The sequence below is a fragment of the Alexandromys fortis genome, unplaced genomic scaffold, assembly GCF_014885135.2.
Source record: "Alexandromys fortis isolate MF-2015 unplaced genomic scaffold, M_Fortis_MF-2015_v1.1 scaffold_142, whole genome shotgun sequence".
Lineage (NCBI taxonomy): Eukaryota > Metazoa > Chordata > Mammalia > Rodentia > Cricetidae > Alexandromys > Alexandromys fortis.
Genome location: NW_026068057.1, coordinates 3721846 through 3747262, shown reverse-complemented (window position 1 = coordinate 3747262; position 25417 = coordinate 3721846).

The window sequence follows — 25417 nt, the reverse complement described above, 5'->3', positions numbered from 1 at the left end:
TGAGAGTTGAGTTTGAGGTACTCAGATTTATTTACTTCTGGCACCAGTTACAAGTATCAAGTTTCTAAAATATAATTTCAGGAATAAAATGTTTTCCTTAAGACTTACAGACTTATTAAATACTGTTAAATCCCTGTTATTGAAAATACCAGGAAAGAATACAATCAATACTCAACTAAATCACTGAATATCCTTACATAATTCATATGTGACACAATGCACAAAGTTTTAACAATCAGGGAAGATCACGTATGTCTCAATGACTAGAATTTAATTGGGAAAAGAGCACATATCTCTGATTTATTCATGGATTGATTGCTCTTGTTGTTGTGTCCACTCTTCAGATCTACCAATATGTTATGGCCCAGACTTCCTACCTGAATATACATGGTTAGTTTTCTATCAGTGTTTGTAAAATGGTCAGCCTTCATTGGCTCAGTGACTTACAAATATACCATTAACTTTTCCACAATCATAGTTTTCATCTCAAGTATGATATAAGCTAGCCATTAGAAGTCACGGAGAAAAGACATTTGTAGGAAAGAACAGATATTTCTAATCAATGTCAAATTTCTTCTCATTTGGCCTCAGACAAAGTGATTGCATATTCCCAAATTCTACATTAGCTTCTAGACCAAAAACAACAGATACTATCTTTTAAATTCTAACTTTCTAAAGATAGATGGATTGAATAGTTGCTATCACATGCATAGTTCAGTAATTTCTCCACAGCAGTTTCACCAAACATCACTGTGTTACGTAAGCAATAATCTTTTTAAAAGAATCATCATATCGATATATAACTTGTAATCATTTTACCAAATTAAACCATTTTATGTATAGTATAAAATAATGCATTTATAATTTGTTATTGATTTTATTCTATTACTTACATCTTAATTCTTTGGAACAAGCTGTGTTACATTATTCAACTACTATAGCAAATGCAAGATACAGTGTTTCCCATATTCCACTAAGATGTTATATCTAACTTCTTTTATAAACCACAAGTATTTTTATACTTCACATAAATTATTCTTATTCAATTTTAGGGAAATTTTCTCCTGTTTTTAGCAACCAGATTAACATAATGAAAGTAACATATAGACTGTTACTAAAATATTCCTAAATATGTAAAAAGTACTTTAAAATTATAATTTTTCCCAGATTTTATCCATTCATTTACCCTAGTGTATTTGCAAAAATAATAAGTAGACAATACAAAAAAAGTCTCTAAACTTTTCAAAATATGTTCTTCAACAAACCTAAATACTAATGGGCTGTCTGAGCTGTATTATTGTGAAGTTTCTCATTTTACATAGTCGAAAAATTGGGTCTACATATCACAAGAGAACATGGAAAATTATAGCTATAATCTTTTGCCTTCTTAGTTTCTAAATTTTATTAATGTTATGATTTTGTTGCTAAGCAATGTGCAAATGAATGGCTCTTAGGAATCTGTGTCCTTTGGAAGAAGCTATATTTAACAGTTTGTTTATAATATATTTTCCTAATGCAAAATACCAGCAATGCTGCTAGAACACCTGGCTTTAGGGTCACGTAATTATACTCATTTAAAATATGTCTGAGGAATCTTTGTTTTCCCAACTACTTTATGTGAAATATAATGTGTTTATATTGTGAGTGCATATATAGATCACACAATTTTAGCATGTCCCTTAATAATTCTACTCATTTAATGAAACTTATGCAATGTAGTGATTTAATAAGCAAATAAATATCTCAGCTCTCCCTAAAGCCTCAAAGAGCCTCAAGATTAAAGTAATTTCGGTTTTGTCCTAGATATTTTAAGGGTCCAGAGGTGAGACCTTTAATAATTCATAGTGAGAATTAGTATTATATCTTACTCTCTTGGGATTCATAAATTTAATGAATTTATGGTTTGTTGAATATAAACTACATTACCTATCAAATGGTATGTGAGATTTGTATGAAGACAATGCCATCTGAATCTTTGAAAACATTTAACAAAAGTTTGCATACATTTGTAGACTAAGAAAAATTTAATCTCAAAACATGACTATGATTTTGATATGAAAACAATCAAGAAAAGTCGCGGTAAAGATAGAATTTCTTTGTGAGAAGAAAAAATTGATAGAAAAAGCATCAAATAGAGGAAAGGTTACTTGTGCCATGTACTGAATTTAGAATACATAATTAGGAGAAATATACGAGATGAATTGGAATTGGAGGCAGCCATTGAAGGTGAAACTATAGTCGGGCGGTGGTGGCACACACCTTTAATGCCAGCACTAAGGAAGCAAGAACAGGAGGCACTCTGAGCTGGAGACCAGTCTATTCCACAGAGCAAGTTCCAGGATAGCTAGGGCTACACAGAGAAACAAAGTCTCTAAAAACCTAATAATAATAATAATGTACACAGGTAAAGCAGTTTGGAGAGAAATAGAGAGATAATTGGGAAATAGTAAGTGACTATAATAACAAATTAAATAGATGAGTAGCTGTGTATTTGAACACAAGTGAACACTGTAGCCGTGTATAAAATAGGAACAATTGAGAGAAGTGGATAATCAATTAGAATGGTTGTTGCATAAAAGAAATAAGTCCCCAGGCTTTCATGTGGCCTTTGGTGGCAACATGGACCACGAATTTCAAAACAGACCCTGACAGGGATAGGTACATGAGCCCAGACATGGTCCTAGGCAGCAGTCCAGGTCTGGATGTCACCATGGCCCCAGGTGGCAGGAAATGCCACCCAGATAGGCATGGTCACAATGACCACATGTTTCCTGGACACCAACAGAGACCAGCTATGCCATGTTTTGTTGATGCCCATGGAAGCTTGTTCTTTCGTACAAAGAAATGAATGAGGAGTAGATTGTGGGATAGGAACAGATGGATGTAGCAGAGAGGAACTGGTAGGAGAGGAAAAAGGAAAAACTGCAGCTGGGATGTAAAATAAATAAATAAATTTATTTTAAAAAGAAGAAAAAAAGAAGAGTCAAGAAATGGTTCCAAGTGCCCTTATTTCAGTAATTTAGCAAAGGCCTTTTCTTCTCAGGCACTGTGAAGGTATTGAGGGGGATCAGGAATAACATGGTAGAAAGAAGTCATTAAAGAAATATATATGTGGCTATGGGACAACAACCTAAATTTCAGCTGGCACATATTAATGAATGATTCTCATTGTATAGAAAAATCAAATGAGAGAAAGTAGAAAAAATAGAAGAAAAGGAAATTCGATATAGCTTGTCAGAAATCTTGGGGCAAAGTGAAATGAAAAAATTAGCATTATGTTAGAGAAAGTCTTCTATTCCTGTGCTACACATGTATACTCTCGTGTACTAATACATATCAGCTGAATGATCTTAATCATGCTAATATGTGAATATTAGCACATTATTTTAAAGGTAATTTGGATCAAATTATTAAAAATGTAATTTGGGAATGATTAGAGGGGAAATTGGATATAAAAGACTTCCATAGCCTTGAAGTAAAGATCTGAAATAAATAAATTATATGGGAGGTAAGTAGTGGAAGTTGATGGACAACAATCCAATGCAGATATTTTGGAATAATAACTGATCAGCTCCATATGACAAGTAATAAACACAACCTATTAGATGAAGCCTGGTACAGTTGGAGGACTATTTCTATTGTTGCATCATTAGCTAGAATAATGAATTCAAGGTAATAAAAGCCTATTGAGCTAATTTCTGGCCAGCTTCATGGAAAAATAATTCAACTTCTTTTCCATGCCTATTCATTGAGATATAAGCTTTTACAGTCCCTGTTAAATGGGGAATTCATCTCATAATCCCACAATCTAAGTGCAATTGATTGAGCAAAAGCTACAACCCTGACACAAAATTAGTCACTCATAATCTTTTTTCCAAATGTGTGAAAAGGATATAACTGCTTTGGATTGATTAAATTGTACTTGAATCAATTTAATTCTACACAGATTTCTAACAGGAATTCAGATATATGGGCATGAAAGACATGTCAGTATGTTAATTCCAATGTAACAAAAATATACCAAGTAGTAACTAACTCACTGAGTATTTAGTAGAAGGCAAAATCATAGGTGCATTATGAATTCCTTATATACTAAAAATAATATGTAGTCATGAAAATAAGTAACTACATCTAAAGCAACAACATTCTGTCTAACAATATTATATTAGTAGGGTAAGTCAACTTAAATCAATTGGCAAACTCTAAGGATCCAATTTAAAACTTCAGTAACCTTTTTGAATGATTTACTTTAAATTGTATTGAACATTTTACAACTTCTCAAAAATCAGGCAAAGCCACAAAAGTGAGAAAGAAAAATTCAGATTTTATTATTAAATTAAAGTTGCACTTATTGTAAGTTACTAAGTACTTTCTAACATGGAAGAACTTTGTTTTGCTTATTGTAGTTTTGAATAAGAAAATGTTAACTGTGTTGCTTCTGAAGAACAGTAAGTATCTAATTGTCAGAATAAGATCCTGTAATCTATCCTTTATCCTGGCCCACAAATGGCAATGTACAGAACACTTTCTAAACGTCAATGTTCATGAATAATTAGAATTATCAAAACAACTTCAAGAGCAGTAGATAGAGTCATACATAGAATACATGAGAAATAAAGCTTTGGTGTTCTAAGCTATTGATGGTTTGTTTGTTTATTTATTTATGTTTGAAAAATTACCGCCTCCTCCCCATTTCCCATTTCCCTCCCCCTCCTTCCACACATCCCTCCCTCCCCCACTCCCTTTCCCCTCTCCCCCTCTCCCCCACTCCATTCCCCTTCCCTTTCGAGAGTTATTACTTCCACATAATACAACTTTCAATGACTTGCTGAGAAGTCACAGTTTGATAAGTATGCGGGTGAGTGTGTGTTTGTAGCACAAAGCAAAAAGGCTTACAGACAGAAACATACAAAAATACCATATATAGGCCGCTAATAGTAAAAAAATAAAAATGATTGCTTTGCATGAAAAGTGGTCTGCTACCTGGAAAAATATACAAGTTATTACATGAAAATTGGAGATATGTGTATTAAAAATATAAATGTAAGGACTAGCTAAGATGGCTCTGCAAGTAAGCGTACTTGCTATGCAAACTTGAGCCTCCGAAATTTGATTCCCAGAAGCCATGTAAAAATTCTGATGCAAAGGCATACATCTGTAGTCTTAGCACTCGTACACTGAGATAGGAGACAGAGAAATGGTCAGGAAGCACATGGACCAGCTAGCAAGCAAAGAAAATATGAGAATGAAGGACAGGAGAGGGAGAAGGAAGGAAAGGTTTTACCAAATGTTGACCACAAATTTGAACTGTGTTACCAAAGATTATAAGAAATGTCCTTTTACCTTAATATTTAAGATTAGTATTAATGATCTATATTATTAAAATGAGATTTATGTCATGATAGCTATAACTTGCTGCAGTTGCTATAGGCAAACCAATTTGATTTAGATGCTATCAGAATTAATTATATTTATAAATTCCAAAATTCACAGGACTTTGACAAGATGTCTCAAACTTATGCATAAATTACAAGTAGATATTTCCATACTTAATTCTAATACTTTGTTCTGCTCATCTTTCTTTTATCATTATTACAAATTCTACTCATCAGACCAACACTTGACCATCTATTCTAATGGAAGACAGATTCCTACATTGGGTAAGGATGGTAGAACTTTGTAATAACAATATTAAAAGAACTGCATGAGCTAAGCCTTTGCTCTATCGCCATTCTTTTCCTTTTTGAAAATTTTTAGACTATAGCTACAACATTTCCATTCTCTTTCCTCCCTCGAAACCCTTCTCAATTTTTCCTTCAAATTCATGGCCTTTTTTCATTAACTATATTTTCTTGCCATTTTACCATGTGACCACAAAACTATAGACCACCTTAGAATGAAAGGATGGAAAATGTGCTGAGGAGTATGCTGTCTTAGGTGGTTATGTCTATAATACTACTAAAAATTCCATAAACAAGACAGGAAGATGAGCATATAGATGGCAGATACGAAGTCTATTTTGATGAATGTGATTTGTTTGTATTAAAATAATGGTTCTTTTGTATGAACCATCACACCAGAAGATTTTTAGATTAATTCTGAGATGTTGTGCCAATGTAATTCAGAAAAGAAGTATCTGGATTGGCATCAAAGAAATAAAATATGTACATAGATTTAATTAATGTTTTACCTGATTTAGGCCCTGTGAGATAGGAGACTCGAAGAGAAAACTGTGAAATCTGGAATGAAGGGGTGACATTTTCTACCTGAAGGATTTTGCACTGTCGAAGCTATAGCAGTTACTTTTGGATAAATGTTCATGCATTGACAACACTGCCACTCGGTCCTATGTGATATAAGAGAAGGGAAGAGCCAAAGAATGCTGGTGCACGCCTTTAATCCCAGCACTCAGGAGGAAAAAGCAGGTGGATCTCCTTGAGTTCAAAGCCAACCTGGTTTACAGATTGAGTGCCAGGATGTCTGGGTTGTTACAAAAAGAAACCCTGTCTAGAAAAAACCCAAAAGGGGAAGATAAAATTTAGAGAATATGACCATTTAATATGTTATAGAATGTATTTCAGAACAAAAATTAAAAGCATAATATTTCTCTAGAAAAAGAGAACTAATAGAGCTATTAATGTATTAATGACACAAAATAAAAGCTTTAACATGAAACAGATGCTAGGAAATGTTTCTAATTTCAGTGAAGACATGGCTTCACTGTGCATATAACAAAGAAACTTGACTTGAAAATATGAAGTTTACAATTTTGTCATAAATTGCTTATTGCAATATTCAATAACAGTAATCTGTGTTCCTCTCACTTGTCTCACTACTTTCCTGTAAGTAATAAAATACTGATAAAACATCTCATTCATTCTTTCCTATAAGAACACTTTATTACTTATATCTTGTTCAGCATTGAATTTAAACATAGTCTTTAATGTACTGTCAGAATTCTGGAATGAAAACTACATAATATATCCCTCTTTGATATCAGATCTTATTTTATCTTCATCTTAATCAATACTTTTCTCATTCTGTCTAAATAATCGCCCCTAGATGCCTTCATATTATCACCAGCCATTTTTCTAAATTCATTTCTTCTGAAAAGAAATTGATCCATGGCATCAATAATAGTAAACAATGAAATAACTATTTCTGAGTAGTTAAAATACAAAAATCTTGTTCAAAGTACTCTATACTTTCAGTGATAGCAGTCTTCCATATTCTTACAAAGAAGATTAATAATATAATCACTAAAAGTACATAAATCCTGTCCTGGTTTATATACATAAAAATGTGAATGTATAATATGTATGCACATACAGTAATGCCAGTCACCCTCATAAGAAATGGAAGGGTGAAGACTTTGCTCTTCGATGCTGTCTCTATGATAAAAACATTTAAATGCATTTTGCAAAGTTTTAAGAAACACAACTTTTGCATGTATGTTAATTAAAGGTATTTGTTAAATCTAATTATAACCATGGCAATCTTATGACTTGAAAAGAACTAACTTGAGAAGATACCAAGAAAAAAAAAAAAAAAAAAACAAAGGTGGATTCAGAACCCCTGGCAATAACCAAGGGACATGTGTGACAAGAGATTTCCACTTGCAGAGGTCACACTCCTCTCCCAACTGAAGCAGATGCTTCTGTTATAAAAGGAAGTGCATTTGGAATCATTATACCTCCATGACTTTTAGTACTAATATTATATTCACTCTTAGTGTCTTGTAAAATGCTTAGTAGCTTTAGAGTTCAGTTCCTAACAGGAACAAAAATTAATAATAAATATAACAAATCCATTCTTTAGAAAAACCATATGTACCGTGAAAAACTATACTGTACAGGGTATCCATTGAAACAGCCCAAGTAAAAAGTAGCATAAGAGCAAATTCTTTACAGAAAAGGAAACTTTCAGCCTTTTTTTTTAAAAAAAAAATATTGATTTTAATTGACCTCTAAGTTTTCTTCTGCTCCCTTCCCTGCCTCTCCCCTCCACTTCAACCCTCCTCCAAAGTCCCCATGCTCCCAATTTACTCAGGAGATCTTGTCTTTTTCTACTTTCCATGAAGATGAGATCTATGTATGTCTCTTTTAGGGTCCTCCTTGTTGTCTAAATTCTCTGGATTGTGATTTATGGGCTGGTATTTTTTTTTGAAACTTTCAGCTTTTAACTCCTGCAAGATACATATTAGAATCATTCCTTAACTGGAGATGCCCAGACTTTAGCAAAGTACTAAGAAAGCAATGTGATCCTGAATTGATTTTTTTAATGTATTTTGTTTGCTTGTTCGTTCGTTTGTTTGTTTGTTTGTTTTGAGACAGGGTCTCATTGGGCAGCCCTAAATGTCCTGGAATTCACTATGTAAACAAGGCTGGCTTTGAACTCACAGAGATTTGCCAGCACCTCCCTTATCAATGCTGATATTGAAGGAGTGCACCATTGTAACTAGCTACATTTTTTTTTTGTATTATGAGACTGATTAAAAGTATGCAGGTGACTGAATTCCAAAGAAAATGTCAAAATGAAAGTGCAGAAGAAAATTACTGTGAAAAGCGTTCTTCGTATGTTGCATCCACAGAGGGTTGGTGAGCAGTACCTCTGCCTTCTGCCACGAGGGAAGAAGCACCAGGCTGTGCTTCCCATGTGTGCATTGCCCTCCTGTTCACTTTGTGCTAGTTAAGAAATTGAAACTTTTAAAAGTCCTCTAACATTAAACTTCCTTTACATAAAGTCTGTTATTTATCTGAGTGTGATACCCAGACCCACATGATGAAAACTGAAAACTGATTCCAAACAGAAACATACACACATGCACACACAGAGTAGAAATAAATTTTGAAATATATAAAATTAAGACCCTTTTATATATTTGACTTTTAAGTTTAAGTTTGATAGCCTCATCCTATACAAGTTCCTTCTATGACTTTCTTTATATCTATAAAATATATATAAAAGATACCTAGTAATATCTCATTGTACTCATAAAAAGTAACAATGCATCTGTTGAGATACCAATAAATCTAAATGATTCCTAAGGCAACTTAGGAAGTTAAGGCATAGTAAATAAAAATATAAAGAATTATTTGTAATAATATTAATAATAAAACTAACATTAGACATTCATTTGAAATGTGGCATTGTAAATATAATCATAAAATGCATTTGTTCTTAGGAAAGGTCAAATGTATGAGAACCTTTGCAGTTATGTGAACATTTATCTATGTTCGAAAACATAGATAAATAGATAATAGATGATAAATAGATGGTAGAGATAAAAAGTAGATAAATAGATGATAGATAGATGATAGATAGATAGATAGATAGATAGATAGATAGATAGATGATAGACTGATAGGATAAATTATTAAAGAAATTAATAAAAAAAACATTGGTGGGTTTATAAAATGCACACACCACACAATGGCTTTATTCATTAGAAAGTACTTTTACAGTAAATATGGCTACTTGGTTAATGGTTTCATTTTCATCAAAATGGTTGTATTAAGACAAATGAGAAATTATTTGAAAATCATTATGCTTTGTAACATAAGGGCCTGCTTGTTGAGGTTTCTGTCCTGCCCAGTTCCCACAGCCGGTAACCCCCCAAGGAAATTACACTGAGATCTATAGTAATTATAAACTAATTGGCCCATTAGCTCTGGCTTCTTATTAACTCTTGTAACTTATATTAGCCCATCATTCTTACCTATGTTAGCCACATGACTCAGTACCTTTTTTGGCAGGGCAGGTCACATCTTCCTTCTTCCGTGTCTGGGAGGGACTGGGGAGGAGAGCTTCCTGCTTCCCAGAATTCTGTTCTCATTGCCCCGCCTCTACTTCCTGTCTGGTTGTCCCGCCTATACTTCTTGCCTGCCTACTGGCCAATCAGTAATTGACAGAATACAGAATTGTCCCCACATTAATGCCTTGATTTTCTTTGTGCAGTTCTTCTATATTTCTGGATTGAAGTGCCCGCATGAGGGTGAAATTCATAATTTCCTTGAATCAAGCAAACGATTTTTTTTAACAAGTCACAAAGACTTTTTTTTTTTTTTTTTTTTGGTTGAGGGTTCTCTCAAGTACAGGTTTTTGGTGGTAGTTCTTACTGAACTTCAGTACTTCTAAGAAGTATAGTTGAAGTTCTCTTGGAAGAATAGAGTTTCATTGACTGCAATAGTCTTGCTTTCAGAGCTCAGGGTGACTGGTACCTGCTTCCTTCTGTGTCAGTGAGGAAGCACCTGTCAGGAAGCAGACAAAAAGAGCAGTGCAAGCAAAGCTTGTGAATTCAACATCTGTCCTCAGTGTGAGTCCTGTCATCTAAATCCCTCAAGTCCCTCGGGGGGTGTACATTGTCATCTATATGATTTGATTCTGGGAGCTCTCTGCTCCAGCTTCCCTCCACATCTGCATTTCCTGCCCTTGCGCTCCACCAAACAGCTGTGGATCTTGGCTAGATTTCAGACGTACATCTCCATAAAACTTGCCCTCATTAGCACATTCTCGAAGAGCCCCAACTTTAACTATTCTTTCTGTTTCATTTGGTTTTTCCCATAAGTCCCCCTATCATTGATCGCATATTTTAAATGGGGCTTGAAAGTGGTCTGGTATTATCACTGTTCACATAGAAACATCCCAATAATGTCATGTGAATCCTGTGCAATCAGATCCCACCCTGCATTTGCTGGTGGTCACTGGCAAGTCACTCCCTCATCTTCCTCACCATTTCTGTCTATGCCTGCCATTGACATCTAAGCAAAGGGTTCCTTTTAGAGTCGTTGTGGATACGGATTCTGTTTTGGAACAGGAGTTACCTTCTGTTCTCCACAATTTGCCCTATTATAGATGTCACTAATTGTGTAAACATTTATCTACACTTTTTTTTTCATTTGTCTATAAACTTTGGGAGTAGCAAAGCTATTTTATTTTTCTAAGTGCTGCAAACACAGAAAAACTGATTAGTATGAGTATCAAGAGTTGTTTCCTGGGCTAATAAATGCATTTTACATTTTCTCAAAAATAATTCTAAGAGTTACAATATACTATTACTAGTTGCTCATTTGCATAAATGAAATTTATCTTTTCACATATTTTTTTAAGAAGTGAATATTTTTTGAAAAGGAGTAAAAGGAAAATACTGGAGTAAATAAGAAAGAAGAAAAAAAAAACTTCAGAGAACCCGAGAATTTTTTTTTTATTTTCCAACAATTCCAATTAACAAAATACCCTCAAATCTAAAGCAATGATGACTCCAAAATCACGAAGCTTTCCAACAACAGTTGCTACTTATCTGAAGGAGCCAAATGAAGCTTCAAGCAATGACAGTCTGAGATGGATGGTGCAAATTTTAATATAAATGTTTAAATTCTCTTAAGCCTTCCACACCGTGAAGGTTAAGTGACCATTAAAGTGGGAATGTTCCATATGTCACTTTAGTACACAGACAAAAAAATGCATCAACTACAAAACATAATCCATTAGGTTAATGATCTTTTGCTGAGGTGGCAGAAATATATTAGAGAAGTGATTCATTTATTCCATCAACCTTTCCTTTATCAACCTGCATTTTCCAAAGTACAGTGTTCATTTTTCTTTGAATCATTCTGTGGTAAATGATGATTTAATTTCCCCGTCAAAATGGACTTTTCAAAGGGAAAACCGTAGAATGAAATAGCACCAAAAAGCACCACTGTGCACAATGCCCCAACTCTAGCACATCACAGCTTTTGCTGGTGCATATTTTACCTGTGACAGGTCTTTTATGACAATATTTCTGTATCTGATATGTAACCCAAACAATAAAAAGAAGCAAAAATACCCATTTTTGAACAGTTTCCATGGATGCATGGTTCAGAAATAAAGTTTTTGAATAATTTTTTTAAAATCTTCTCCAAACAAGACGTGTTTGATCTCTGACACTAACAGCTTGCACAAGGAAATGTGATCTAAGCTAAAACACAGCCTGATTCTGTCAGCCATGGAAAATTTCAGAGCTGCACATGTATTGGCATATCTCAAATTGGCTGGGAGCAAGAATTACTTCATGAGCTGTTGTTGGTGTCAAAGATAGCCCACACAGCACAAAGGTCTCTTTCAGGTAAACTCTGCCACTCTGTCGAATTTTTTATATAGATTTTGAATTTTACTTACTAAGCTTAATTTAATAGTTTTGGTGTTTGAGTCTGTTAAGAAGGCTAAATTAACATTAATATCACAGTAAACTAGATTAGTATCAACATATTGGGAGGGAAAAAGAGAGAATGCCAATATCAATGATTCATTAGTGGTATCTATAAGCTACTCTAGTTTAGGTGCATGCTTCTATACATCTAAGAATTTTTAAGAGTGACAGATATGTTTATAGATTAGAACAAAAGTTGTGTCCCCGTATGGTGACTGATGGATTAAATTGTCTGCAGCTGGAATTTAGGAATAAAGGAAAACACAGTGAATCAACTAAGCCATATCACTCATATGCATGAGGAGAAGCCAGGATATTCTCATCTAGAAATGATTTCCCTATAAATGATAAACAATGTGCTGGTCCTGCATGGAAATTTTCTTCACTCCATTTGTGACCTCATATATTCTCTTCTGCTTTTTAAGGGGCCAGGACCTGGAACATTACCCTTTTTTTTGGATTTCTTAAGCAAATAACTTCCTTTTTAGATTAGATCAGTTCAAGATACTGGCAGCAAATGGGCATACAGAACACAGAGAGTATTGAATTTTTCTTTCCTGCTCCAGCTGTGCCTCCAAAATTGAGACAGTCATGGTGAGCAAATGCAGACAATTTTAGCACAACTGTACTTGTGTCAGGAGGTGGCTGTTTCACTGAGTGCTCAGGCGGTGTTAGCAACATAGGCCAGTGAGCACAGGTTGTAGAGGCGATGGTACAGAGAAACAGAAAGAATGTGAGGAGGGTCAAACATGCAAATGAAGACAAATGGACACAGCATCACTAAAGAGACCTGAATATCTTAAGCAGAATGACCTTAGCCCTCAGACCCATGGAAACATTATTAGAAAGAAATATGGTTCTGTGTTGCATCTAAGGGATAGCGCATTGGACAGTGCATAAGACAGCTGTCATGCCATTATACAAAGGCTTGTGGGACAGAGATGTTGTAGATGGTACAAGTGCTTGTTGTATGGTACAGACAAGGAATTTTTGATTAACAGTCTTGACAAACTGAGATGAAAAGCACTAACTTTAACACAATTCTTTCTATTTTTCTTATTTCATTTTTATTTTTTATTTATTATTCCCAACTACATCTTTCCCTTCTCTTCTCCTCCCAGCCCTTCCCCCTACCTTTCCTGTCCTCCAGATCCATTCCTCCTCCATTTCCCTTCAGAGGGCAGACCTCCCAAGAATATCAACCAGACATGGTATATAAAGTTGCAGTAAGACTAGGCACATCCCTTCAAATTAAGGTTGAATGAGGCAATCAGTTAGGAAGGGATCCAAAAGGCTCCAAATATATCAGACAGTCCCTGATCCCACTCTTAATTGTCCCACAAGAACACAAAGCTACACAATTGTCACATATATGCAAGGCGACTATGTCGGACAGATACAGACTGCCTGGTTGTAGGTTCAGTCTCTGGGAGCCCCTATGAGCCTTGGTTAGTTGATTGCATGGGTTGTATTCTTATGGTATCCTTGACCTCTTTACCTCCTACAATTCTTCTTCCCTTTTTCCTTAGGATTCTCCAAGCTCTGCCTAATATTTGGCTCTGGGTCTCTGTATCTGTTCCCATCAGCTCCTTTTTGAAGGCTCCCGGATTGCTCTCTAAGTATGTCAGACTCTGATATATAAGTATAGCAGAGTATCATTAGGAATCATTTTATGTCCTCAGTACCCACAATAATAATAAGCTCATTTATAAATTAGAAACACACATCTTTCTTCTGTATGCCAAATATTTCTCACTGCTAGAATGCTCACAGTCTCATCAATATATTTGAAAATAATCAAGTTTAAATATTATTCTATCCATTACCCCAAACGAATATATAGTTTAGACTCCCAGGAAATAATAGTAAATATAATTGTTTAATTACCTCAGGCTCAAAATCCCAGAGTATCTTGGAATTACCTCTACCAGGCACTTCTCATTCAAATTAATTTTAATTCACGGGTAACTTTATAGTCTTATCTACTTGCTGCTCAGAATATTTTATTACATCAAAAATAAAATACTTGTTTTTTTTTTTTTTTTGAGAACTGAATTGCATCTTTCTCAGATGTGTCATTATTTGGAGTGTTCTCTTGCTTCTGATTCCCCTGCCATGACTACTTTAAGGTCTCCCTAAAACACAACCTTCTATGATCCTGTAGATCTCATTTGATATCTTATAACAGTTTATTTCTACTATCTAGAGTATGTGTTTCTTATTATTATTTCAATAAATCTTCAAATGACAAAATTAGTCTTTACTCACAAAAGAGATTATAAGTATACTATTTCACAAATTAAGATTTTGAAACATTAAAAGAAAAGGTATAGGTCAGAATAGAAGAATTATACCAATAACAGCACCATAACACTCTTGTAGGAACAATTCCAGTCCTCTGTGGGATTATTTCATTTCTTCCTCAAAACAGTAATCTTAAGAACAATTCAAATTACTTCACCCCAATGATCTCCAAAACTGAGAAAATTCTCTTTGCCTAATGTCTTATGGACAGTGAATGGACCCACTTATTGGGAGTGGATGAAGTCCTGAGTAAATGTGCATTATTGACGTGAGCACAGCCATGTCAAAGATGACAATGCCTCAGAACATGGGAATAGTAAAGATTTGAGCTGGGTCAGGTTCAGGGAAAGTGGTAAAGCCTTCCATTGGAATATGTGTGGATGTTGACAGTGTTGGAAGTCTGGACCCCAGCTTCCTCCTCTCAGATGTTTACATCCTGAGACTGCACCCTTACAGAAACAAACTTGCCTTTGTGTAATAAATAGCATGATTCCCTTGTCTTTACATAATAAATAATATTATTTACAGATTACATAATAATTAATACATAAAAGAACACTAAGTTTCCAGGTTCCATAGTAGGTGCCCTCCATCAGAGTTGGCACAGCCCACTCAAACCCAGATTTCTTTTATGTATGACTGTCATTTCTTTATTCCCATGTCTCCTCAGTAGTGTTTCCAAGACCAAAGCCTACTGCACATTGTGAGCACTGACACTTAGAAAACTGTGTTACATTTTATAACATTAAGGCATTCGACCATCTTAGAAAATCATCTGAAAATTCATAAAATGTGATTCTTTATGTGAAAAAAACCCCTCCCAGTTTAATCTGTCTTTCTCACATATGTCATAGTCATTTAAAATGTATTATGAGACTATCAATTTAGATACAAGAACATATGGAAAAGAAGGATGAGTACATAAACTAGAAGAGTCTGAGAAATGAAAGACTGTTGGACAATGGTTTATAATAAAGACTATTGGACAATGGTTTTTAATGGTCATGCTTTTTATGTAATTATTCAAATACATTAATAGGTACTTTACAAAATGTTTTGTTTCCCTTCTCTTTCTACAGTATGCATACTTAATGAATATGTGTATATTTTAGAGTTATCCTAGATTTTTCTTTCTCTCACACAGAAAATATATAAAATATTATTCTCTTCTCAGTGTGAAGGAAATATTGTTCCACTGTATACATATTTGAAATTCTCAAGAATGAAGAAAAATTATAATTAAAACATGTTGGAAATGTCCAAGAGAGAGCTCACCATGTGTATATGATGTTGCAGAAATAATTATGATGTATATACTTTGGAGTGATCAGAGGTTTGATGGAAATTGAAGATTTGAGAATGCTTTCTACGGGGAGTAAAATATTATTGTTTGGATGTATTTACTCTATCCTAGGTTTCTGATCAAGCACATTTCTCCAAAACCATGTGTTATTTTGTCCCCCAAATGAAAGAAACTCACAGATTCACTAACATTCCCCAAAATACAATGTGATTATGTGAGAAAATGTAATAGTAAATCCAAATTAATTACCCAAAATACGTTGGCTTTCCCTTACTTAACCATTCTTTTTTTTTTTTTTTTTTTTTTTGGTTTTTCGAGACAGGGTTTCTCTGTGGCTTTGGAGCCTGTCCTGGAACTAGCTCTTGTAGACCAGGCTGGTCTCGAACTCACAGAGATCCGCCTACCTCTGCCTCCCGAGTGCTGGGATTAAAGGCGTGCGCCACCACCACCCAGCTACTTAACCATTCTTTAATCCCATAGTGTATACAGTGAGAGTGATTATAAATACCAATAATTAAATAGAAATGAACTAATAACAACGATAAAGGATAGAGTCTAATTTGGAACAAAAATAATTCTATCAAGGACATAGGTTTATAAAAGCTTTCCCAGAAAGGTTAACATCCAAACTGGCTAGGCTCCCACCAAGCCAGAACATGAAGTAGGATCAAAACCCCTTGCCATTGATCTTTTTGGATGTTAACCTTCCTAGACATGGAGGGAGCGGGGAGGACCTTGGACTTTCCACAGGGCAGGGAACCATGACTGCTCTTTGGATAGGAGAGGGAGGGGGAGAGGAGTGGGGGGAGGGGGAGAAGAGAGGGGGGGGGGGGAGAAGAGTGGGGGAGGGGGAGGGAAAGGGAGGGTGGGAGGGGGCGGAAACTTTTTTTTCTTATTCTCAATAAAAAAAAAAAAGCTTTCCCAGAGAAGAGTGAATTGTCTCTTAACACCTGCTTAGAAAAATTGGGATAGAGCAAAACTCAAATGTTTCCACAGAAACAATTCACTCAGAAGGATCTAGAAATTTTGTCAAGACGATTTTAACTAGAATTTAACTAGAATTTTATCTAGTTAAATCTGCTCAAAACAACTTTTCAAAAACATCAGGAAAAGAATTAGGGCCCCACCTCCCTATGATAAACCCTTGGTACCAGGGGGACTTATGTCATTTCTTTGAGTGCTGTAGATACTGGTGATTTATCTGTGCATTAGTTTAATACTCAACACCTTTGAGCATGAGAGAAAGCTTAATGAAACTCAAGGGTTCCTGCATACATAAGAAGCAGGAAAGACAAAGCAGGATTTGTTGGGAAGAAGAAAGTCTGTGGCAGGAGAGATAGAGAGAGGTGAAAGAATGTATTAGTAGGCAAAAAGACCAAAATGTGACTATCAACATCTGGCAGAGCTTATATACCTCAACATGAAAATTCATTCCTTACCCTAGCTTGTTGACTGAGTTTTCTGTCCTGCATGGTTCCCGCAATTGTTAAGTCCCAAAGAAATCACATAGTGATCTACATTAGTTATAAACTGATTGGCCCATTAGCTCAGGCTTCTTATTAACTCATACTAGCCCGTTATTCTTGTTTATGCTAGTCACATGGCTCGGTACCTTATTCAGAGAGGCAGTCACATCTTGCTTCTTCTGGGGCTAGGACAGGACTACAGAGTAGGACTTCCTTCTTCCCAGAATTCTCCTGTTCTCCTTGACCCACCTCTACTTCCTGTCTGGTTGTCCCACCTATAGTTCCTGCCTGGCTACTGGCCAATCAGTGTTTATTTAAAATATAATTGACAGAATACAGACCATTGCCCCACACCAATGGCTGTCACGTCACTGTATAAGATGTTCCCGATTATATCTCTGTTCTCAATCGCTGCTGCTCTGCACTCTATTCAGCTTCAGTCCCATTGCCCTCCTTATACTTTGTGTATCAGAGACTATGTCCATCAAGTTCCACATAAGAACTCAAGTTGCCTGACTCTTCATCTATTTGGAGTTACTTTGTTCTTTCTGGTATCTTCTTCAAATCTTGCATTAAAACAATAAAGAACTTCCAACATGCTTCAATATGCTCTTATCAGTTAATACAAGAGTCCAAACTCAATCTAGTCAATTCCCAACAACCACTACTTAAGTTAGATCAGACATGTAACTAATATATGCTGAATATGTGAAAATCCCAATTTGTTTTAAGATGAAATGTGAGAAGTGAAAAATAATTTCTCTTGTTGGCAATGACATAAGGGAACTGTCAAAGAGGAATACATCCAGTCATTAGTGAAAGCTACAGAAACAGGTTTTATTCAGTAACTACTAAAAGACTGAAAAGAGCAAGGCTCTGCTAGAATTATTTCAGAAAAAATCTGGAGTTCTAATGAAAGAATGTTGGGGTGGGGGCAGGAAATATGAGGGAGGGTGGCTTGAGCAGTATCAAGGAAGTAATAAGCAAATAAATCAGGACATGAATTTGACTGACCTGCACATATTTATTTATGTTTACTTTCTGACACTGAAAGAAATTACACACTTGCCATGCCATAGACACTGGAAAACAGGATTTTTATAGGCAACCTGGAATATAAATGGTAATTTATTTTTATAGCCTCAGTTTTATTTGGCACTAAATCAACACATGCTCAATATGGGGGATGCTAGGAATCACATTAATGCTCTTTGTGGTCTTTGTTGGTCAAACTAGAGGTTAATTAAGTAGAAAGTATGAACTTTAAGATTTGAAGATGAGTTAAGTCTATTGTTCCTTTGTTGGTTTTTTTGTTGAGACAAAGTTAAAGGGTAGGAGATGAGCATGTGGCAGACAGGTATTGACAGAGAAGAAGAAGATAAGAAAAAATTGTCTGAGAGAGTATCAGAACATAGCTGAGTAGCCAGTTGAAAAGAACAGCCCATCATGATGAACCTTTGCAATGTAACTAAGGAGGACTGTGGGTGGAAGAAATGAGGAGCAGAAGGAGGGAGAACATTAGCAAGGAAGTTAGAACCATGAGGGGTGTGTCCACCCACTAAGATGGTGGGACTGATCTAATGGGAGCTCACCAAGGTCAGCTGGACTGGGACTGATGGAGCATGTGATCAAACCGGACTCTCTGAAGGTGGCTGACAAGGAGGGCTGACTGAGAAGCCAAGGACAATGGCACTGGGTTTTGATTCTACTGCATGGACTGGCTTTGTGGGAGCCTGGTTTGTTTGGATGGTCACTTTCCTAGACCTGGATGAAGTGGGGAGGACCTTGGACTTCCCATGGGGCAGGAACACTGACTGCTCTTAAGACTGGAGAGGAAGGGAGAGGGGGAGTGGGGGGAATGGGAGCAAAATGGAAGGTGGGGAGGAGGTGAAAATTTTTAATAAATAAATAAATAAGTTTAAAAAAAGATGAGGAACTCTTCTTACAAGCTGCAGTGTTTCTGGATACAGTGGTGGGTTATCAAAAGAGGGTGGCTTATGTCTCTGCCATTTCTACTTGGTGACAGTCTGATGTGATGCAAAACTTCTTAGAGATGATGGTGGGTAGTAGCTGAAATCAGTGGAAGGATTGAAGGTACATACATTCTGGAAATCGCACAGATAGAAACTGTCACAGTCAGCAGTAGTATCATATACCTGTAATACCAGCACTGGGCTACATAGTAAATTCTGGAATTTGTTTGTTGTGTTTTCAGTGCAATGTGTTTCTAGCTACTGGCACTGTTTGGAGAAGTTATAAAACATCTAAGAGGTGAGCCATGGCTTGCATTGTAAGCCACAAGAAGTGTGCTCAGGGACAATAGCCTAAAAGTATCATGGACTGAATCGCTCTCTCTTCTTTCCTGTGGCAATACCGCCCTAAAAAAGAGAATTTATTCTTCACAGATACATAAACCAAAAGCAAGTCCAGTTTGATCTCTCACTGGTTGGTTCTCCTTGTGTCTTCCATCTCTCCATGATCATTGACTCTGTTCCTAGCAAAGAGCTTTTCTCTTTATTTTTCAACAACAAATAAAAAATAGTATGGGAAAGGAATGCATAATCTATTTCTACAGAAAAATTTAACTATTGTACAAGGTAGGAGGCTGCTTTTCTGACCCTCAGTGACACAGAACAGCTCTCAAAACTGCAAGAAGATGTTATAAACCTAAAGCCATATGTTCCTTCAGAAATGTATGGTCATGATTTAAAAGATCGTTAACAATTTTACTGTTTTCAGCAAATGATGTTATACTTAATTATCACAACTCATAATTGTGTATACACACAATTTGGGTCACTCACATGAAAGAGTTTTTAAGATTTAAGATTAAGTTATGCCTCTTGTTTACCTGATAAGTGCTGATGACGTAAAAGTTCAAAACCTAGTAAGGCAGGCTACATTGTTTTCTTAAATGCAAGTGAAACGTAAAGTGGTCTGACCACAGTTGGAGAGCCGACTGAGAACCTATTTTCTCACATTCTTGGGGTACATTATTAGCTTGGTTGCAAGGTCAGGCTAATGTTCAGTTTCTGAAGGTCAGAGGTACTTACAGAAGAAAGGCATTCTCATAGTTTCCCATCTACACTTCCATGTGAGCAGAAGCTAGCTTCTATACCAAGGCCAAGGGCCAAGCCACCACACTTACCATACCATGAATAGTGAGCTAAAATATCTTGCTTTTAGTTATTTGTTCACAAAGAATAAAACATGGACATAAGTTATGACACCCTGTTCAAATAAAAGAAGCTGGAGGCGGGGCTTGTGTGCTACTTGAAAGTATAAGAATAATTTCTGAATCTCTGCTAAAGAGAGGTGAGGGTAGGATGCTCATAAATGATACTTAGTAGTCCCTTGATATGTGCTTTTTAAATAAATTGAGGCATTTTTAGCTACAGGATAAGAATCTGTAATTCTATTCTATCATTCTTACTTGAATATATACTATGAATATATATGTATATATATGTTACAAAAGTATTAATTTGCAGTCTGGAAAATCTTGTTAGAACTCCAATTTATATAAATAAATGAAATCATAGCAAAAAGACATGTGTATATTATAAAACAATTTCTTTATACTGGAAATATTGGCAGTAATAAAGGTAATATTTAGGTAACCACAATTTTGTGTGAGACTTTTCTCTAAGCATTAAATATTCATTAAATCATTAAATATTCATGTCGATATCCTTATATGTATACTATCATCATTGCCATTAACCAGAAAGGGCACAGAAAGTTTAAGTGACTTGTTTAAAACCATACTTCATTGAAAGGAGGACATCCCATGAACCCTGACAACTGTTACATATACATTCTTATTCACTATTTTACCTATGTAAACAAGATACAAAAATATAATGTACTGCAGTGTTCAGCATCTCTGGTTTTACATTTGAATTGAAGTCCCAACACTCTTTCTTCTTATCTTTGCTTTTAAGATCACTTATTGTAACTTAAGGAAACTGCTTAAAGGAAGGCTATGATATATTCACTTTATTTAGAAATGAAAGTCTTCAGTTTTAGGTAAATCTGGTCATTGAAAATCCTAGGTTTGTTTTGCAACAATAAAAACTTGTAATAGTCCCTAGTCCAATGAAATTTACTTTTGACAGAATCAAGTCTTACTCAGCTTTTATTACTTCAGAATAAATACATTAAAAGGCATAAGTAAGATGTTTTGGGAGTTTGACCTTAGAAGAATATCACTCACAGTAATTAACCTAATTCCCACATTAATCCTCATTTTACAGATGAAATAAAGTTTTGAGTTTTACTGGTGAAGATAAGAATAACAGCCCAGCTGTGTCTGTGTACATATGTATTCTCCATTTGAAAAGGGGGCAGTGTGTTAAGAACACAGAGTAATATTTTAAACATATTTTATAAAGATATATAAAATGGATTAGTAAATGACCAGCCATTTCTTTGAATAATATTCAATGTTAGAGAGTAAATCTGATCCTGTTGTGTGTAGTTATTGAATTGTGTAACTGATTATGATTGTTAAAATTCAATAAAATACTGGATATATAAGTGCTCCGGAGTATTGTAAAGTAAGGCATGCTGTGGTGACTCAGTCAGGAGGTTCCTGTCAAAATTCAAGGAAAAGGAAATACATTGCGCTAGAAATTCAATCTGACTCATTTTAGAGAGACGGGGGAAGAAGGTAGTGTCATGACACCATAATATTCTTGGTTGTTATTCCCCTAGAGTTCTTGGGGACTATCAATATCTTTCTAGAAATAAACTTTGTTGGAGAATAATCGGTTTAGAATGAAGGTAACTGCCTCTCAGTAAACATACATGAAATAGAAACTATCTAAAACAGGATCTACAAAATATGAGCTTGCAAATTATGTTGTTGGGATATAGTCTAGTGTGTGTGCTGAAAGTTAACTCAAAGTTAATTTAAAGTTAACTCAGTGGAGGATAGAGGAACAAGAACCCAGAATTTAATTTATATATCAACCTCATATCTTCTTTAAGCTTAAAATAAATTTGCCGCCTTTCTGTGTAAAGCACGATTCCTTTTGCTCTTTTTGAATCTTTGCTTGGCTTTTCCATTTCGGAAGGAATTTACATGTGGCAGTGTTTTAAACAGAGGGAAGAAATTCAGAGCTAACACTGAATATTTCAGAATGGCTGTATTTGGAAAAATTGTTATAAACCTTGCTATTTCACAGTGAAATTAAAGCAGCTAAGAGAGAAGAAATGGCAGCCCATTATTGGAAACAGATCCTTCGTTATGAATAGTTTATGTTGTTACACATGTTTAGAAAGCATACCATTTTGTTTATGTCAGTTAAAATCTAGAAACAAATCTTATATTTGAGACATATGAAGTTCTCTAAATTGCTTAAACAAGTCTGTCATTGAAGGACTTTTCACTACTAAATACCACATCATGTCAAAGATCCAACCTACACAAAACAGAGATTATTTACTTCACAAATTCTACAAAACATAAGGGCCATATGATTAGTCATAGATTACATGTAACCAATTATAAAATATGCTTTCTTGGCTTCCTGAGATAAGTTTCCATTGTTTTTTATATTTTATAAATAAACAATAAAGTTTAAAAATAAAAGAAAAATATCTAATGATTTTTTTTAAGCTAAAAAGTATTTTCCGAGCCTGGGGAGTGCTTTCTTTACAAAGTGAGGATCCAAGTTTTGCTAGACTGCACTATCCAAGTCTCCTGGAGGTAAGAGGTCTCTTTAATTAGGAAGTATATGTGCCATACATTATCTGCAAGCCTTCTATCTAACTTGTAAAGGGAAACCACAATGATCTTGAAGACAGCAGGGTTCCTGGCCCAGGTTTAATGCTTATGGAGTCGCATTTGTGCTAACTTGAGCAAATACCCTAGATTATTATATGATAAAAATTAGTACTAAACTTTGGAAGCTTTAGGTGTGACCTTTTGGATGTTCAAAGCACTTATGTGTATAGCGGTATCTGTATATATGTCTGTACAAATGCACAAAACAAGCTTGTGCTCACATCTTATGACAAAATTTTATTGGGACATCACATTTCTTTGTCTTTTGGGTCTCCTTGAGCTTGCAAGTAAAACATTTAAAATGAAAAACAACAACAAAGAAAACAGATTTTATACTCTCTGCTTATGATCGTTTACCCTCTGCCCAATGTTATTAAAGCTCTGGTAACCTGTGAGATCACAACACTCTTCCTAAGTTTCCGGCCTTATTTGAGAACTTAGAGGAATGTGGGTGGACCTCAAGGGAGAAGAGCCTGGAAATCTGCTTACAGAAATGTCTGTTTGTTCTGGTTACTCCTCCGGTGCTTGTGGGTTCAGGGAGAATACACACATACCAGCAGAAAATTATGAACTCAACCTGAAGCCTCAGGCAGTGTTTCCTTAGCCAACCACAGGCATCTGAACAAGATGCATGCCCCTTGATGATCTTGTCCTTGATGTCCATAATTTCATGCATCCTCTTCACAACAGTCTCTAACTAGTACCCAGTGGAAATTTTATCACCAGAAACACATGTTATTATACTGAGGGTTGGCTTGTTCTTTATAGAAGTATGGGTTTGAATATCAAACATTTGCAGTTTCAGCGACTTTTTAAAAACGACATTTCACATTTTCTAGTAATCCTGAGATATAAATTGGTTATATTTATTTGCCTCTTTGACTACTTTTGTCTCTCCTTCTTTGATAGATTCTCTTTAAATATATTCAAAATAAGTTTTAATAAGGGCAAATATTTTTAAAAGTAAACATTATTTTTTCAATTATAGTGACTTTTTAAAGAATTAATTGTAGAAAAACATTTTCTAATAATTCCCAGGGGAGGAACTCACATTATCATTAGATAAAGGAGTTGTCTATTTAGCTTTTTTATCGATTTTCATTGAGCTCTGCATTTATTTCTGCTCCCCTCCCTCCCTCTCTCCTGCTCTTCAACCCTCCCCCAAGGTCCCCATGTTCCCAATTTACTCAGGATATCTTGTCTTTTCCTAATTCCCATGTAGATTAGATCTGTGCATGAATCTCTTAGGGTCCTCACTGTTGTCTAAATGCTCTAGGATTGTGATTTGCAGGCTGTTTTTCTTTGTTTTATGTTTAAAAAGGACTTAGGAGTGAGTGCATGTGATAACTGTCTTTCTAGCCCTGTGTTACCTCGCTCAAAATGATATTTTCATGCTCCGTCCATTTGCCTGCGAAATTCAAGATGTCTTTTTTTTCGGCTGTGTAATACTCCATTATGTAAATGTACCACATTTCCCTCATCCATTCTTCGATAGAGGGGCATTTAGTTTGTTTCCAGGTTCTGGATATGACAAACAAAGCTGCTATGAACATAATTGAGCATATGTTCTTGTAGCACAATTGAGCATCCGTTGGATATATACCCAAAAGTGGCATTACTGTGTCTTGAGAAAGATTGTTTCCCAATTTTCTGAGAAATCGCAACACTGACATTCAAAGGGGTTGTACCAGCTTGCAGTCCCACCAACAATGCAGAAGTGTTCCTTTTTCCATACAATCTCTCCAGCATAATTTGTCATCATTGTTTTTGATCTTGGCCATTCTTACAGGTGTAAGATGGAATCTCAGTTATTTTGATTTGCATTTCTCTGATGAATAAGGATGTTGAACATTTCCTTAAGTGTCTTTCAGCCATTTTAGATTCCTCTGTTGAGAGTTTATGTTTAAGTCTGTACTCCATTTTTTATTGGATTATTTGTTCTTTTGATGACCAATTTCTTGAATTTGTTGTATAATTTAGAGTTTAGACCTCAGTCTGATGTGGGGTTGGTGAAGATCTGTAACATGAAGGGGGCCTGCTTGTTATAGTTTTTGTCTCACCGGTACCCCACAACTGTTTAGCCCCAAAGAAAATCACACATAGGTCTCCATAAATTATAAGCTGATTGGCCCATTAGCTCTAGCCTCTCACTGGCTAACTCTCACATCTTGATTAACCCATTTTTCTGATCTATGTTAGTCATGTGGCTCAGTACCTTTTTTCAGTGGGGCAGATTACATCCTGCTGCTTTTGTGTTCTGTGCAGGAGTGGGAGGAATCAGCTTCCTCCTTCCCAGAATTCTCCTGTTCTCATTACATCATTTCTACTTCCTGTCTGGTTTTCCTGCCTGGCCAATCAGCATT